General features: G+C 37.4%; 1 protein-coding gene and 1 long non-coding RNA gene across 50 annotated transcripts in view; both read left to right on the forward strand.

Moving 5' to 3' along the window:
- The window catches only part of EYA4 (EYA transcriptional coactivator and phosphatase 4), a 384,171-nt gene that overhangs the window by 95,313 nt on the left and 269,863 nt on the right, over window positions 1–18,995 (forward strand). For 6 of the 49 annotated variants that reach the window (XM_081530672.1, XM_081530676.1, XM_081530682.1 and 3 more), the window contains one exon: window positions 1,889–2,010. The exons of the other annotated variants lie outside the window; for them this stretch is intronic. The gene's annotated coding sequence lies outside the window, so the exon portion shown is untranslated. The remainder of the gene's footprint in view (window positions 1–1,888; window positions 2,011–18,995) is intronic. 49 annotated transcript variants of the gene reach the window in all.
- LOC145521766 (uncharacterized) lies at window positions 1,889–8,494 on the forward strand. Its single transcript, XR_014065668.1, has 2 exons — window positions 1,889–5,238; window positions 7,517–8,494. It is a non-coding gene; the product is annotated as an uncharacterized LOC145521766 (long non-coding RNA).

Below are 18,995 nucleotides of genomic sequence, written 5' to 3' on the forward strand. Positions count from 1 at the left end.
AGCAGCATAGTTTAGTTATGGTACTCAGAAATGAGGAGACATGTCTGTCATACATGGTAAAGAAAGTCAGAAAGAGAGAAACAAATATTGTTTATTAATGCATATGTGTGGAATCTAGAAAAAATGGTACAGATGAACCTATTTCCAAGGCAGAAATAGAGATGCAGACATGAGGAATGGACATGTGGACACAGAGGTGGGAAGAGGAGGGTGGGACGAATTGGAGATTAGGGTTGACATATATATACTACTGTGTGTACCGTGTGTAAAATAGATAGCTAGTAGGAAGCTGTTGTATGGCACAGGGAGCTCAGCTTAGTGTTCTGTGATAACCTAGAGGGGTGGATGCACGTGTGTTGGGACAGAGGTTCAAGAGGGGTGGAATATAAGTATGCATATAGGTGATTCAGTTCATTGTACAGCAGAAACTAACAACATTATAAAGCAATTATATTCCAAAGAAAAGAGTAGATGTCACCGATCATAGCAATGCTTCACATATTAATATTAAGGGAAGTAAGCCTGGAAGTCCATAAGATCAAAGTTAAAAGCCTTTATGACTTCAGTTTTTGAGAGCATTTTCATAAGATGAAAGAGACAGCGTCAACTGTTTCTGTTTAGCAGTGTAGGTATCCTTCAATAAAACTCTTGTAAAGGGTGTCACCTCTGCTCACTCACCCTGGACTGAAGGCTCCCCCTTTTTCAGTCCTCTGTGATTTGCACAGTAATCCACAACCATTCCTGTTTGGGGTGATTGTTTCCATCCTCACTGTGAGATTGTGGACTTATTGCTTTTTTCCATGAAGTAGAGTTTTTATTGGCTGGAATCCCAGCTAGACTGATGCTTTTTTCCCTCATTTTGTTTGTTTGTTTAATATCTTGAATATTGAAAGTCATTCAAAATCAAAGAGCTTGCATATTATCTTAGGAAAATAATTTGTGATTGAAACTCTTTGTGAAAAATCATAAGAAGTGTTTAAATATTTGTTAAGGATCTGTAACTGGTTGGATAAGGGGTCTTTCTGGATCAATGCTGATCATTTGTATGGTATTTGCTTACTCTTTGGATAATTCTGATGTGTTCCATTATGAGTAAGTTATTCTGCAGAAGTAAACCAATAATCATTCATGATAATTTCAGGTTGCACATAATTATTTTAGAATAGTGTGTGAATTTATTAATCTTCAAGAGAATAAATTTTACACTGAACATTTCTGGTTTAATGTGCTTGGTGTTTTAATGCTAGACTAATTTTTTTTTCTCCTCGGTTTATTTTATTGTTTGTTTCACTATCATAGGAAGTGTAAGTACATTATGTACATTCTTAAGCACATAATTTTAAGCTTGAAATGTAAGGGAATTAACTGAAGGTCTGCAGGATATTTTTGTTTATTACATGAAGATAGATTGAATGTTGATGTTGGGCTGTTAAGCTGAAAGTTGCTTTGCTATTAGATTCTATTAGATTGAGTGTATCAACTTTTATACTAGAAATTGGAAAGAAAAGCCCAGTGCCTGATTTTTTGTCTTTGAAAGTGAAAGTATTAGTTGCTCAGTCATGTTTGACTCTTTGTGACCCCATGAACTAGCCCTCCAGTCTCCTCTGTCCATGTTGTTTTCCAGGCAAGAATACTGGAGTGGGTTGCCATTCCCTTCTCTAGGGAATCTTCCCAACCCAGAGATTGAAGCTGGGTCTCCCTCATGGCAGGCAGATTCTTTACTATCTGAGCCATCATTTAGGAATTGATAGAAAAGGAAATTTTTTGCATTATTAAAACTTTTTTTAGACTTTATATTATTAAATGATATCCTTTGATGTCTGGATGCATATGAAAAAGCTTCTAAAATTTAAGTATATCTATTTAAATAGCTTTTTCCTTTTTCTAGATATTGGCCCTTTGGGCAACATTCTAAAGCAAGAAGAGACAGCAGAGACCAGAGATCAACTCTTTCATTTTAAAGCATAAAAGACAGCCGAGACCAAATAGTCCAACTCTATCGTTACATAGGTACAATTAAACTAAGGACCAGAGAGACTAAAAAGTTTATCACCACAGGCAGTGGTTGATAGAGGCAAAATTTGTACATGGGGTTTTGAGCCCCAGACCCTATTCTTTACAATCCAGGCATGCTTGTGTGTGTGTGTGTGTGTGTGTTTTTCTTTTTTTTCCCATGTCCCAGAACTGTCACTTAGGACATTTGTTGAAGTTTCGAGTCTAGAGAACTTCCACTAATAGATTTTGAAGTCACATAGGATAAAGCTTTACTGGTAATTTCTGACTGATTTGAAACCACATGAATCCCTACTATATTCAGTTTCCACTGTTGTATAACATGTTGAAAATCCTTACTGCAATAAAATAAATCTGAGACTTCTCACACTAAGCCCAGCTATAGTGCTCTACTGCACAGAGAATGTGCAGTTTGTTAATTGTTTCTGAAAAAAAATGACATTGGTGAAATTGAAATCATCATGAGAAATGGTAAAAGCATTACAAAGAAAGTTACTATTTCATATTCTGTGTTGTCCACATCAAAATGATTTCATTAAGTTTAGTTTTCCTTTCTGTTTTTATTTCTTTAAGATTCAGAAATCAGTGGTAGCAGTGGGTTTTCAAACCCTGTGTTCTGGTACATATCACAATTACCAATACCTATGTCATACCCCCTCTCTCTTTTTCTTTCAACTGGTTGTAGGTTATTTAACCCTTATTTTAAAGCATATTTTATTATAAACCACCAGAAATGTGTTTATGAAACCATTTATCTATGGGTAAATGCACATTTATTATATTCATGCTTTTTTCTGGAATATAGAGTATAGGGAGTTAAGTGCATCAGTAATAGTAAAAGCTCTAGAAGGTTTCTGTTTAAATTGTAAGTCAGCAAGGGTAGAAGACTTTCTGTTGCCTACTAGTTGTTTACCTCTTTTCTTCTTTGTTAACAGAATCCTGGTTTTTGTTGAGGGCCAACCACTGTCCTACTGTGGAATTGGTTGAGGGCAGATTTATGGTAATCTTAGTCTGTCCTGACAGTGATGGGTCCGGTGCTGGGAGAGAGACCCAAGGGGCTTCTGGGAAAGGTCTCATTTCATCTAAATAGAGTGTTACAGGGAGGAGGACTGCTTTCTCTCATCCCTTCATTGCTTACTGCTTTGGAGACTGTTGCCAGAGAATATGATGCATTAGCCATTCTCTGACAATGAGGTGATAAGCCTAAGAATGAAAAGCCAGAATACTAAAGATGGCCCACCAGGACGGAGGGAACTTGCATCCTTGGTGTAATTACTGAGCTCTCAAGCCTGGCATACTCTCCTACCAGACTTCTTGCTTGTGAGATAATTATATTTTTAAACTGAGATGTTCTGTTAAGATTTGTGTGTGTGGTTCAGACCCTGGTGGAAAGGAAAGAAAAACAGAAAGTCGTAGTCCCTGACCTGAAGGATCGCATAATCCTGTGCTTCTTAAAACAGATTTTTATGAGATCATCCTTCAGATACTAGAGATTGTCTTATTTAATTTGCTTTGATTTTTAAACTTTTATTGAGGTATAATTTAAATGCAGCAGACTGCATGTATATTTATGTGTATGTTTGTATGTGTGTACGTGTATTCTGGATACAGATCTTTTATCAGAGATATACTTTCAGATATTTTCTCCCAGTCTGTCATGCCTTTTCATGGTCTTGTTGTTCAGTTGCTAAGTCGTGTCCAACTCTGCAACCCCATTGTCAGCTGGGGACAGTTGACATCTTAACAATCAATGTGAGGCTTCTTGCCCATATATTTATGTCTTCTCTCATTGTTCTCAGCGGTGTTTATAGTTTTGAGTATACAGATCTTATAGCTTGTCAGAAGCATGCCTTAGTCCTCATATTTCTGATGCTATTGCAGAAGTTGTGTATTTCGATATTTGATTGTTCTTTCCTTGTATATGGAAATGAATTGATTTTTGCACATTGATCTTTTATTGTGTAACCTTGCCAAATAATTATTAGCTTTACTGTGCTATGTTTTCTAAATAGACAATAATATTGTCTGTGAATAAAGACAGTTTTACCTTACCGTTTCTCAGTCTAAATGCCTTTTTAAAAAATTGCGTTATTGTGGTAGCTAGAACCTCTAGTACCATGTTAAATAGCAGTTGAGAGAACAGTTCATTGTTTCCTTATATCTCTTTATATCAAGTTGAGGGTGGAACCTGTAATTGTCAATAGGAAAGTGTCAAATGAAACTTTTTTGGAGGTTTATGAAAAAATAATTTTGAAAAAAGAGTTATTGATATATGCATTCTCCTCTATAATGTATCTTTATGTTTTAAAATATGAAATACATTTTAAAAGCTTCATCAAATTATCTCACTCAGGCACTTTCTCTCTCCCAACCACAATGTTAAAAATGATGCTCCAAGAAGATAGACTGTATTCAGTCCTATGATTTTGAGTATGGACAAATGTATAATGACATGTATCCATCATTGTAAGATTTTAGAGTATTTTCACTGACCTAGAAGTCCTCTGTGCCCTGCCTGCTTATCCATTTTCTCCCCTCACTCCCATCTCTGGCAACTGTGATCTTTTTAGTGTTGCCATAGTTTTGTATTTTCCAGAATGTCATAAATAAGAAGCATACAGCATGTAGCCTTTTCAGATTGGCATTTTTTCACTTAATAATATGCATTTAAGGTTCCTTAATGCCTTTTCATGGATTGACAGCTCATTTGTTTTTAGTGCTGAATAATAAATAGTTCATTGTCTGGATGTACCACAGTATATTTATTCTTTCAACTACTGAATGGGAACTTGGTTGCTTCTAGACTTGAGCAGTTATGAATAAAGGTGACATCAATATCCATGTGCAGGTTTTTGTGTGGATCTAGGTTTTCGATTCCTGGGGGTAGATGTCAAGAGATATAATTGCTTGGTTTTGTAAGAAATTGCGAAACTATCTTTTAAAGTGGTTGCACCATTTTACATTGTCCCCAAAGATAACTGGGAGAGTTTCTGTTGTTCCACATCCTAGCCGGCATTTAGTATTGTCCGTGTTACAGATTTTGGCCATTCTAATGGATGTGTGGTGGTATCTCATTGTTGTTTGCATTTCCATTTCTCTGATGACCTATGCTTGTTTGCCATTTGTACATCTTTGATGAGGTCTCTATTTAGGTTTTTGACCCATTTTCAAATATAGCTGTCTGTTTTCTTACTGCTAAGTCAGAGCTAATCCTAAAGGAAATCAGTCCTGAATATTCATTGGAAGGACTGATGCTGAAGCTGAAACTCCAATACTTTGGCCACCTGAGGTGAAGAACTGATTCATTGGAAAAGACCCTGATGCTGGGAAAGATTGAAGGCAGGAGAAGGGGATGACAGAGGATGAGTTGGTTGGATAGCATCACCAATGCAATGAACATGAGTTTGAGTAAGCTCTGGGAGTTGGTGATGGACAGGGAGGCCTGGCACGATGCAGTCCATGGGGTCGCAAAGAGTCGGACACGACTGAGGGACTAAACTGGACTGAACTGAAGTCAGAGTTACTATTTGAGTTGTAATATGCTGTGCATTGAAAACTTGTTTGTGGTCAACACAGTTTTTTCCAACTTATACAAAATTAATGCTTCAAGTAATATCTGAGTTTCACAGGATTCTTTGATCATTCTGTAAATAAGTTCATATATTTATATACTCAAGTAGTTCCTTACAGTGGTGGCAAATGGAATCATTGATTAATGCTAGAACTGTGAACATACCTAGGAAAAAAAATAGATTTGAAGCTGCACTCAAAGAATTTTGTTTAGCCTCACCAGGGCAACTGGTTCTCTGATGCAATATTCTGGGACCTTGTGTTGTGATCCAGGCTAATCATTACAGAGATGTAGTAGAAAGATGTCTCTAGAAAAAAAAATAATGATATGTATTACTTATTAAGCATCTACTAACTATAAATCACAGTGATTTATATACAATATATTTTTCACATATTAAATCTATATATATATGTGTGTAATTTTTATGTTTGCAAAAATTCCAGTTACAATTTAGGTATTTGCAATCCCTTTTTGAAGATGACACCATGGAATCTTAGTGAGGTTATGATTTTGCCCTAGTTTAGATAACAAGTGGCAAAGACTGGATCCAAATTTAGGTTGTCTGATTCCGGGGTCTTTGTTTACTCTGCTATATCATGAATATTTTTATTGAAGAATTTATTGAACAAAGATTAATTGAGTATTTACTCTGTGCCAGGTACTGCTATAATGCTGAAATTACTGCAGTGGAAAAAAGACACCAAGTTCTTGCTTTCAAATATTTTATATTCTAGTGAAATAAAGAAACAAAATATATACATTCTTCCTGTAGTGGTAAATGCCATGGAAAAGGAGCAGGGATGTGTAGGGGGATAGAAAGTGATGGAAGAAGAGGTGTGTATACTCTTTTTCTACAGATTGATAGTCAGAGACAGCTCCTTTGGTACAGCAGATGTTTGGGCAAAGGTGTAGAGAAAGTGAAAGAATGAGCCATGGGTGTATGTGCAGGAACAACCTTCATGCAAAGGAAACAGCTCATGCAGTGCTCTGAAAGACAGGGACTTGCTTGGTGTGAATTTGAAACAAAAATGAGGCCAGTGTACCTGCGATATGGTGTGGGACCAAAATTTGGCCAAGACTTTGGAATCTTACACAGGGGAAATGGGAAGTCACTGGAAAAGTTTGAGCATGTGTTTCTGATGTGACCTGATTTATAGTTTAGATGGAAGATAGACCAAAGGACACAGGAAAAGGTTTGGGACCAGTTAGAAAGCTACTGAAGTGATTTAGACATGAGATGATGGTGGAAGTGATGAGAAGTGATAGGATCTTTTTCAGACGTAGAGCCAACAAGATAGCCTAATGAATTGGATGTGTTTAAGAGGAAGAAAGGGGATCAATGATAACCATACATTGTTTGACTTATGATGGGTATTGTTATTCAGTCGCTAAGTCCTGTCCAGCTGTTTGCAACCCCGTGGACTGCAACACTGTTGGACTTCGATCTTTTTCACTTATCACTTATCAGATATCCACTAATACCCATTAAAGCAGGCATAATTATATTATTCAAACTTCAATATTACAGATTTTTATCCCTTAAACTGCATTTTTATGTGTGTGTGGGGGGGAGGGCATCACTGAATCTATTAATGAGATATGTTAAAATCTCTCACGGTAATGGTGGGTTTATTGGTTTATCTCCCAATTGTATTTTAATTGTTGTTGTTGTTGTTGTTCAGTCACTAAGTCATATCCAACTCTTTATGACCCCATGGACTGCAGCACACCGGACTTCTCTGTCCTTTACCATCTCCTGGAGTTTGCTCAAACTGATGTCCATTGAGTTGGTGATGCCATCTAACCATCTCATCTTCTGTCATCCCCTTCTCCTTTCTCCTCAATCTTTCCCAGCATCAGGATCTTTTCCATTGAGTCGGCTATTTGCATCAGGTGGCCAAAGTATTGGAGGTTCATCTTTAGCATCAGTCCTTCCAATGAATAATTAGGGTTGATTTTATTTAGAATTAACTAGTTTTATCTCCTTACTGTGCAAGGGAAGAAAAGCTCTGATGAACCTAGACAGTGTAATAAAAAGCAGACATCACTTTGCCAACAAAGGTCCCTATCATCAAGCTATGGTTTTTCCAGTAGTCATGAACAGTTGTAAGAGTTGAACCACAAATATGGCTGAATGCCAAAGAATTGATGCTTTTGAACTGGGGGTGCTGGAGAAGACTCTTGAGAGTCCCTCCAGTAAGGAGATTTTGTATTTATATATGGACAGTGGAGCCTGGCAGACTACAGTCCGTGGGGTGGCAAAGAGTTGGACACAGCTGAAATGACCTAACAGAAAACACGTATTTGTGTTACTGAGTCTATGAATATTTAGAATTGTTCTTTCTTCCTGGTGAATTAGCTTTCATCAGTGTGTGTTAATGTCTTTATCAAATGCTCTTTGCTCTAAAGTCTATTTGATTTTTTATTAATCTAGCTATAACTATCATTCTTTTGTGTTTTTATTTTTGAGCTCATGTGGTTTTGGACTTTATCTGTGGGAACCCTATGGGGCCTGAATTTAAAATATGTCCCTCCACAGAGCATTCAAACTTGCTTCTGCTAGATGCCTGGAAGTCCTGTCATCTGGGGTTAATTTAAACTAAATTTTGATTTAAACTTTTTTGGCAACCCATGTAGCATGGGTTTTGATTACCAAATTGAGTGATTGTGGGCTTGTGGTTAGGAATTCTCAGGAAAGTGTTTTCTTATTTTCCCATCCAAGCCAAGGTCAAGACAGGCGTGTGGCCCCATCCTTGCACTAAGCAGGACAGGGCTTTATCTGTTGCATCTCTGAGGATGCCACCGTTTAAAGATCCCACCTTGATATAAATGTTTAGATCTTAGTATCTCACCTGTCTGAACTCCTGGCTTTGCCTCATTAAAAAAATAAAAATAAAAAAAATAAAACCCAAGTTTGAGTCCAGTGGTGATTGACTATAGGGCAAAACCCAGTGAGTGCTCACTAACCCTGCAGAATTTTCCAGTCTTTCAATCTTTGTCCTCTGAGGAATTTCATTAATTTCCTGCCATGCTTAAAGATATTTAATTTTTATGCAGCATTTTTATATCTGCCTTACTAGGAAGGGTTTCTCTAGTCCACTGTAGTTCTTGCTGGCACAGAAGATTCTAAACACACAAGGGTTTGAAACCAAGCCTAGCACTGTGGTATTTGTTCCCAACTTTGTGGGTAAATACCTTCAGGCTGCATGAAGATCCTTCTCTTCAACCTTTCATTCAGTGGTTTTAGCATCCACTAATGATTATTGCCTGAATTAACTATTATGCTAAGGGCTTACAAAATGGTGATTTTCAAGATCTGTTATTTCTTCTACATGTATTATATGATATTTTTCTGTAAAAAAGAGCTTTCTTCCCTGATCTGTCTACATTTTTTCTCTTATTGTGGCCTCATGGATTATTTTGCTTTTTAATCTTTTACTGTTATTATTTTTCACCCTCAAACTATCCTGAATTTAAGTGGGAGCCCCTCGCGCCAACTCCTCTGTCCTTTTGATATGTCCCACTTAAAACTTTGAGTCCATCTTTACTCTTTGGAGCAAGAAGATGTCCCAGGTTTGCTTTGTATTGTCCATTCACTAGCTAGATCTTGGATCAGCCCGTTTTCCCAAGGGACCCTCTTTCATTTGGAGGGGAATGGCATTCATAAACCATGATCAGAGTTCTAGATGTGCTCATTGCTACTGAAGTGTCACTGAGTTTAGACCCTTTCAGTGGAAACAACCAACAAATTGAATTTTTAAAATCAGATTTTTGGAATTGACATGTACACACTGCTATATTTAAAATGGATAACCGACAAGCATCTACTGTATAGCATAGGGAACCCTGATTAATACTATGTATCAACCTAAATGGGAAAAGAATTGGAAAAAGAAAACACACATGTATATGTATAATTGAATCACTTTGCTGTACACCTGAAACTATAGTTGTTAATCAACTATACTCCAATATAAAATAAAACATTAAAAAATAAAATCAGAAGTTTATACTGATATTCTCAACTATAAGAGTTTATCTGCTATATAACAATCAACATCAGAAATAGTAACAGAGTGGTCAATAATTGCCATCTAAAATGTACTGGCTATTTGACCTTGGGCAGTTTGCTTAACCATGCTGTTTCTTTCTTAGTTTCCACATCTGTAAGATCAGAATAATAAAAGCCCCTACATTAGGAGATGTTATGAGAAGTGTGTTGATGTGTGTTAGAACAGTCCCTTCCTCAGAATATGCACTTCATAGTCATTTGCTAAAAATATTAGGTTGGACCTTACAGAACTGACCATTTTTGGCCTAAAAAAATGATAATTTCATGTATGGTTCAACACAGTTAATGTATGAATACCATCATTCTCTGAGTGCCTATTAGGGACTGGGCATCAGGTTCTGCCGTAGGCAGTTAAAGGTAAGTACAAGAGTGCCTGCCCTGAAGGAGACAAGAGGAAAGTGATGGAGCTGTATATTACACTTCTCAAGAATGCTTTTTATATAGTGGGAGAGTGAGGCAGGACTCTTCTTAGGTTATTGACCCAGTTGGGGAGAGGAGACAAAGTCTGAAAATCTAGAAAACGAGAAGGATGAGGTTTTAGATTGGAGACCCAGGACTTAAGGTGGGAACTCCTAGGGGAAGTCCCAGAAAGGGAGTTAGAAAAACAAACCACATGGGGGCAGTAATATGTTCAATTTACCAACAAAAAATTCTCAGAATCATGAGTCTGTTTCCATAATATGACAAGCATTAACATAGTCATTAGAATCCTACATTATTTCTTCATTGACTCTTTTAAAAAAATTTTCTTTTCACCTTTCACATGTAATGCAAACCCAGGGCCATAGTGATATTTTTACCATTGAAAGGGTGCCATTAAACACTTAACATCAAGCTAACAAGTGGTTAGCCTTCACAATAGTGCTACAAATAGATGTTTATGTGATGAATATTAATAGTCTGTTCTCTCATTCTCTCATCGTCTCTTATAAAATGTTAATGTAATGAACTCAGTGATTAAAAAGAATAAAATATTGCCATTTACAGCAGCATGGTTGGACATAGAGAATATTGTACTTAGTGAAGTAAGTCAAACAGAGAAAGACAACTATTGTATGATATCATTGATATATGATATCATAAAAATAATATAAAGAAGAATATAAAAGAATTTACATACAAAACAGAAACATCCAGACATAGAAAGCAAACTTATGATTGTCAAGTGGAAGACACGAGAGGATAGATTAGGAGTACATAAAATAGATAAGCAACAGGGATTTATAGCACTGGGAATTCTACTCAATATCTTGTAATAACCTTTAATAGAAAATAATCTAAAAAAGTATAGAACTCAATCACTTTGCTATAATACACCCGAAACTGACACAATATTGTAAATCAACTTCAGTTAAAATTGTTAATGTAATGAGAATAACACAGAGTTAGAACAAATACATGGCTAAAAATAGCCAATCTTTCTTCAGCAATGAGTGTCTTTCATTGGCCAATATTTAGTTAAAGTGTTAGTTGCTCAGTCATATCTGACTCTTTGCAACCCAATGGACTGTAGCCTGCCAGGCTGCTCTGTCCATAGAATTCTCCAGGCAAGAATACTGGAGTGGGTTGCCATTTCCTGCTCCAAGGGATCTTCCTGACCCAGGGATGGAACCTGCATCTCTTCTGTCTCCTTCCGCCTGGCAGGTGGGTTCTTTACCACTAGCTCCACCTGGGAAGCCCCTCATTGCACATTAGGATGAAATGTATTGTAACTCAGTGTCTTTCAGGAGTGATGCATCCTCATATTGATTGCTGATATTTTCACATGAGTTTTAATTGATGAAAGTGTTAGAATGGAAGAGTATTACAAGTAGATTCTTACAAAATCTCTTTTTAAACCTTCTAATGAGCTCAATAGCTGAATCATCACACTCTGTTCTGCTTGCCTTCTGTGTTCTGTATGGGCAGTTACTTTTCTAGTGGTTAAGAAATTAAAAGCAAAGTTTTTGTAAAATCCGAAGAATCTTCATCTTGCTGAAGGCGAACTGTAGTTGAGTCTTGACTTTTCATACCATATGTTTCATATTTTGCATACTTTTGAGTATAATGAGACTGGCATATCTGGTGAATCATGCTCATGAATAAGGAGTGTATGTTTGTGTTCATGCCGTGTAAGACGGTTCTGGAACATGTACAATTATTAAAATCATAAGTCTATTAAACCATCTTGATAAGAAACTTTAAATATGTAAACTATTCATTAGAAAACCCTTTAAAGAGACATTCCATAAGGAAAACATGACTAATGAGTGCGTTTATCTTCTAAATATTATACTATTCTATAAATAACACATGATGAGAATTCTAACAACCATTGTCTTTGGCTGATAAGTTTTTTCCTTTGTGTATTTTCTGAATTTCCAGGTTTTCCCTTGGTCCACCATATGCCTTTTATGATTATCAAGATTTTAGTGGATTTCTGAATGCTTTTTGAGGTTATTTCTAAAAAATTTCAGAAAAAGGTAGTATCCTAATACAAAGTAAATGAAAATAGCTGTACATAGGATAATAAGAGCCATCTTACTCATATCAGTCACTGTGCTAAGTATTCTGTATATTCTCCTGAAACTGACCCAATATTGTAAATCAAGTATGCTTCAATTAAAAAATGTTAATTTGTTAATGCGTATTATTTAATCTTCATACAACCATATAAAGTAGATGATGTTTTTTTATCTCAATTTTATGTATGAGGAAAACTGGAACTCAGAGATATTTAATAATATAACAAGGACCTACTGTATATCACAGGGAGCTATATTCAGTATCTTGTAATAACCCATAATGAAAAGAATCTGAAAAAGATTATGTCTGTGTATGTGTGTGTGTGCATGTGTGTCTGTGTGCATTGGGTTGGCCAGAGAGTTCATGCAGATTTTCACATAACGGCTTCCAGAAAAACTGAACAAACTTTTTGGCCAGTTCAGTATGTGCATACATGTGTGTGTAACTGAATCATTTTTTTGTACACCTGAAACTATATTGTAAATCAACCATACTTCAGTTAAAAGAATAATAATAATGTAAAAGCCAGTAGGTGGTGGAGCTGGTATTTGGATTGGTCTTCAGAATTCATTATCCACCATGTTATTCTTTCTGTATTGGTTATCATTGATGCATTCATTCATGCACCAGATTTTTGGTCAGTGTGCACTTTGGATGAGGGAATGTGGTGGACTTTAGAAGCAGAAAGATGATAGTGACCTATCCATGTAGAAGTTCACAGTGCACAGTCTACTGGGTGACACAGTCATTGAGCTCTGAGTACCACTGTGTGTGTGCTAAGTCATTTCAGTTATGTCCAACTCTGTTCGACCCCATATACTTTAGCACTCTATGTCCATGGGATTCTCCAGGCAAGAATACTGAAGTGGGTTGCCATGTCCTCCTCCAGGGGATCTTCCTGACCCAGGGATTGAACCAGTGTCTCTTAATGTCTAACCTGCATTGGCAGGCAAGTTCTTTACCACTAGCACCATCTGAAAAGTTCTGAGTACCAGGAACTGAGGAAATACAAAAGAGCATGGTTAAATCTGCCTGGGATGAAGATCAAAGAAGCATTGGGTTAACTTCCTGGCGGTAGAATATTTAGGTTCTGCTGGCGTAGAAGGGGAGGAGGGTATTCCAGGAAGGGAGAACAACATGTCCAAGATGGTGGTTTTGCAGATGACTCAGAGGCCAGATTTTGAAAGGCCTTGGATGCCTGGTGATGGAGTTTGAACTTTGGTTGTGTGAACTGTGGGAAACCATTAAAAGAGTTTAAGCAGTAATAGATTTAGATTGGCTTTTTTTTCTTACAAAGATTTTTCTAGCAGCCAAGTGGAAAAGTGGTTACTGTCAGGGAGTGTGCATTTAGGGAGACCAGGCTGAAGGCTTTGTCTCCCTAAATGACTCCGTGTCCCCTAGTCATTTTGGAAATAGGATAGAGATTAGAATACCTGAGTGCCTGAGATTTCAATTTATATTAGAGTTATAGTATACTGAGTTAGTTTTTGGAGTCTAGAGTATGTATTCTCATGCACCAAAGTCAATAACATTTTTTTCTACAGCTTATTCATTAAATAATTGTTTCACAGCTGAATGAATTTGGAATTTATCAAGCAGAAATTCTGATATTTTATAGACAAATTCTTTATAACATATGGCCAGGTATGCTTGTTTTAATTTTTTAGCTTAGTGGGTATGCTCTGCAATGCATTTGGAATTTTTACGAAAATATATACATACTACACACAAATGCACATGCTTATACATCAACTTGCTATTTATAGTAAAACCCAAGTAGCTATAAATTCTGAAAACTAAGATCTTAAATCTTTATGAGCAGATGAGAGCATTATCCTCATATGATGATAATAAACTTGTATTTATTAAATGAAAAGTTTTAAGAATTAAACTTTTTCCATAATCAGGAAATATTGTTTCAGCTACACTAATCAGTGAAGGTATCTTAGGGAAGAGCATTCCTGGCAGAGAGAACAGCAAATGCAAGATCCCAAAATGGAATGTGCCTTACAGGTGTTTTAGGAACATGAGGAGTCATCAGGCTGGAGCAGGGTAATTGAGCAGGAGGAGATGGTCAGAGTGGTAATGGGCCCAAAGTTTGTAGGTCTTTGTTGGTCATTTTATGACTTGGAATGAGACAAAGCATTGGAAGATTTGGGGCAAGCTGTACCATGATCTGAATGTTATAATAAGAATGACTTGGCTTCTCTTTTGAGACTAGATCAGATAGGGCAGGGACAAAGGCAGGAAGACCTGTTCAAAGGACACTGGAGAGGAGTGGAGTGATGGGATAGGAGGTGAGTGGAGAGGAGTGATGAGAAGTGGTCTTTGTAAGGATTCAGTTCAGTTCAGTTGCTCAGTCGTGTCTGACTCTTTGAGATCCCATAAACTGCAGCATGCCAGGCCTCCCTGTCCATCACCATCTCCCGGAGTTTACTCAAACTCATGTCCATTGAGTCGGTGATGCCATCCAACCATCTCATCCTCTGTCATCCCCTTCTCCTCCTGCCTTCAATCTTTCCCAGCATCAGGGTCTTTTCTAATGAGTCAGTTCTTCACCTCAGGTGGCCAAAGTATTGGAGCTTCAGCTTCAGCATCAGTCCTTCCAATGAATATTCAGGACTGATTTCCTTTAGGATGGACTAGTTGGATCTCCTGGCAGTCCAAGGGACTCTCAAGAGTCTTCTCCAACACCACAGTTCAAAAGCATCAATTCTTTGGCACTCAGCCTTCTTTATGGTCCAACTCTCACATCCATACATGACCACTGGAAAAACCATAGCTTTGACTAGATGGACTTTTGTTGGCAAAGTAATGTCTCTGCTTTATAATATGCTGTCTAGGTTGGTCATAGCTTTCCTTCCAAGGAGTAAGTGTCTTTTTATTTCATGGCTGCAGTCACCATCTGCAGTGATTTTGGAGCCCAAAGAAATAAAGTCTGTCACTATTTCCATTGTTTCCCCATCTTTTGCCATGAAGTGATGGGACTGGCTGCCATGATCTTAGCTTTCCGAATGTTGAGCTTTAAGCCAACTTTTTCACTCTCCTCTTTCACTTTCATCGAGAGGCTCTTTAGTTCTTCTTCACTTTCTGCCATAAGAATGGTGTCATCTGCATATCTGAGATTATTGATATTTCTTCCGGCAATCTTGATTCCAGCTTGTGCTTCCTCCAGCCCAGCGTCTCTCATGATGTACTCTGCATAGAAATTAAATAACCAGAGTGACAATATACAGCCTTGACATACTCCTTTCCTAACTTGAAGCCAGTCTGTTGTTCCATGTCCAGTTCTAACTGTTGATTCTTGACCGGCATACAGATTTTTCAAGAGGCAGGTCAGGTGGTCTGGTATTCCCATCTCTTTCAGAATTTTCCACAGTTTGTTATGATCTACACAGTCAAAGGCTTTGGCATAGTCAATAAAGCAGAAGTAGGTGTTTTTCTGGAACTCGCTCGCTTTTTAGATGATCCAGCGGATGTTGGCAATTTGATCTCTGGTTCCTCTGCCTTTTCTAAATCCAGCTTGAACATCTGGAATTTCATGGTTCACATACTGTTGAAGCCTGGCTTGGAGAATTTTGAGCATTACTTTGCTAGCATGTGAGATGAGTACAATTGTGTAAAGTTTGAGCATTCTTTGGCATTACCTTTCTTTGGGATTGGAATGAAAACTGACCTCTTCCAGTCCTGTGGCCACTGCTGAGTTTTCCAAATTTGCTGGCATATTGAGTGCGGCACTTTCACAGCATCATCTTTTAGGATTTGAAATAGCTCAACTGGAATCCCATCACCTCCACTACCTTTGTTCATAGTGATGCTTCCTAAGGCCCACTTGAGTTCACATTCCAGGATGTCTGGCTCTAGGTGAGTGATTACACCAATGTGATTATCTGGGTCCTTAAGATCTTTTTGTATAGTTCTGTGTGTTCTTGCCACCTCTTCTAATATCTTCTGCTTCTGTTAGGTCCATACCATTTCTGTCCTTTATTGTGCCCATCTTTGCATGAAATATTCCCTTGGTATCTCTAATTTTCTTGAAGAGATCTCTAGTCTTTCCCATTCTATTGTTTTCCTCTATTTCTTTGCATTGATCACTGACGAAGGCTTTCTTGTTACTCCTTGCTATTCTTTGGAACTCTGCATTCAAATGCGTATATCTTTCCTTTTCTCCTTTACCTTTCACTTCTCTTCTTTTCATAGCTGTTTGTAAGGCCTCCTCAGACAACCATTTTGCCTTTTTGCATTTCTTTTTCTTGGGGATGGTCTTGAACACTGCCTCCTTTACAATGTCATGAACTTCTGTCCATAATTCTTCAGGCACTCTGTCTATCAGATCTAATCCCTTGAATCTATTTGTCACTTCCACTGTATAGTCGTAAGGGATTTGATTTAGGTCATACTTTAGGTTGCCTCATATCTATTCAAAATTTTAAGTGAAAGTGACAGTCGCTCAGTAGTGTCCGACTCTTTGCCACCCCATAAACTATACAGTCCTTGGAATTCTCCAGGCCAGAATAGTGGAGTGGGTAGCCTTTCCCTTCTCCAGAGGATCTTCCCAACCCAGGGGTGGAACCCAGGTCTTCCGCATTGCAGGCAGATTCTTTACCATCTGAGCCACAAGGGAAGCCCAAGAATATTAGAATGGGTAGCCTATCCCTTCTCCAGGGGATCTTCCTGACCAAGGAATTGAACCAAGGTCTCCTGAATTGCAGGTGGATTCTTTACCAACTGATCTATAGAGGCTAAATACCTTGGTAAAGATACTTGTCCTTCTGTCCTATATGTAGTAGTTTGCATCCGCTAACCCTACTGAGGCTCTGGTGGCTCAGACGTTAAAGAGTCTACCTTCAATGCAGGAACCCTGGCTTCGATCCCTGGTTCAGGAAGATCCCCTGGAGAAGGAAATGGTAACCCACTCCAGTATTCTTGCCTGGAAAATCTCATGGACAAAGGAGCCTGGCAGGCTACAATCCATGGGGTTGCAAAGAGTCAGGCATGACTGAGTGACTAACACACTAACACCCAACTCCCAATCCTTCCCTCCTCCACCCCTCTCCTTGGCAACCACAAGGGTGTTCTATATATCTGTGAATCTGTTTCTGTTTCATAAATATGATCATGTGTGTCATATTTTAGATTCCGCATATAAGTGATATCATATGGTATATGTCTCTCTTTTTGACTTGCTTCACTTACTAAGATAATCCTTAGGTTCATCAGTGTTGCTGCAAATGCCGTTATTTCATTCTTTTTTATGGTGTACACAATGGAATGTTACTCAGTCACAAGAAGGATGAAATAATGGCATTTGCAGCCAACATGGATTATCATAGTGCAGGAGACTTGCAGAAGATGTGGGTTCAGATCCTGGATTGGGAAGATCCCCTGGAGAAGGAAATGGCAACCCACTCCAGTATCCTTGCCTGGGAAGTCTCGTGGACAGAGGAACCTAATGGGGTACAGTCCCTGGAGTTGCAAAAGAGTAGGACATGACTAAGCAATTAAATAACAACAAATACATATACGTATGCATGTATATGTACATGTACATGTATGTATGTGTATATACATATATATGTACAAAGAAGCCGCCTGCCATGTGGGAGACTTGGGTTGGATCCCTGGGTTGGGAAGATGCCCTGGATAAAAAAATATCTTCATTATCCATTCATCTGTCAATGGATATTTAGGTTGTTTCCTTGTATTGACAATCATAAATCATGCTGCTTATGAACACAAGGGTGCAGGTATTTTTTCAAATTATAGTTTTGTCAAGAACATGGTATTGTATTAATAATGTAGCACCGGAAACTACATTGAGTATCCTGGAATAAACCATGATGGAAAAGATAAGAATGTATATTTGTGTATAACTGAATCACTTTGCTATACAGAGTAAATTAAGACAATATTGTAAAACAACTTATTTTTGTAAATAAAACAATATTGTAAAGCAATATTGTAAAACAGTTTATTTAAAAAAAAAATGATACATGTCTAGGTAAGTGGCAGAATGTAGATTAGAACCGAACAGATTGGCTCCAGAGCCCATATTCTTATGGAATACAACTACCAAAATGCAGAGTCACAGGCATACAGTGCTAAAGGGACTTTATGAAATTAACTCCTTACTGTGCACATAAAGAAAGTGGGGTCGTGATAGTGGAACGATGTACCGCAGCCAGTAATGATAGAGCCCGTACTGTACAGTAATCTGTGCTCTGAGTTCTGTTACCCTGCATAGCTTTAATTTGATCAGCTGTTTTTCCAGGTGAAAAATATATTCTCCAAGGGGAAAATCAAATACATGTTTTATTCTCTCAGTGTTTCTGAGCCACTTAGTCTTATTGTGGAGATTTATTAAAAACAGAATCTTTAATTTGAAAACCAGGTTTGAATATTTCAGTTATGTTCTATGTTTAATAATATTGAAAAAAATCAGCATAATCAGACTCTCTTTTGTCTTTTGCCTGTTAGTCTATAATGCTTAACATTAAAAAAAAACTGATCTTAATACTATAGCCATGTTTAAGTAGTTATTTCTAGAAATCAAATATAAGGAATAAAATATGCCTATTTATAACTCACATAAATTTAAATCACAAATGAAATCAACTGGATAGAGATCCTCAGTAGGAACTTTAAAAAAGTATCACACGTATTTAATCCACACCTTCCAATCACTGCAACAAGCAGAGAATGATTTATGTACAAGAAAAACATTTTTTATTATTTTTGTAGTGGGGCATTTATTGCACACACAGTAAGTGTTATAACCAAAACAAATATACAGTTGGGACATTGTGTTTAAATTATTTTCTGTCATGTACT

The sequence above is a fragment of the Giraffa tippelskirchi genome, chromosome 9 (assembly GCF_054371585.1).
Source record: "Giraffa tippelskirchi isolate mGirTip1 chromosome 9, T2T-mGirTip1v1.2.pri, whole genome shotgun sequence".
NCBI lineage: Eukaryota > Metazoa > Chordata > Mammalia > Artiodactyla > Giraffidae > Giraffa > Giraffa tippelskirchi.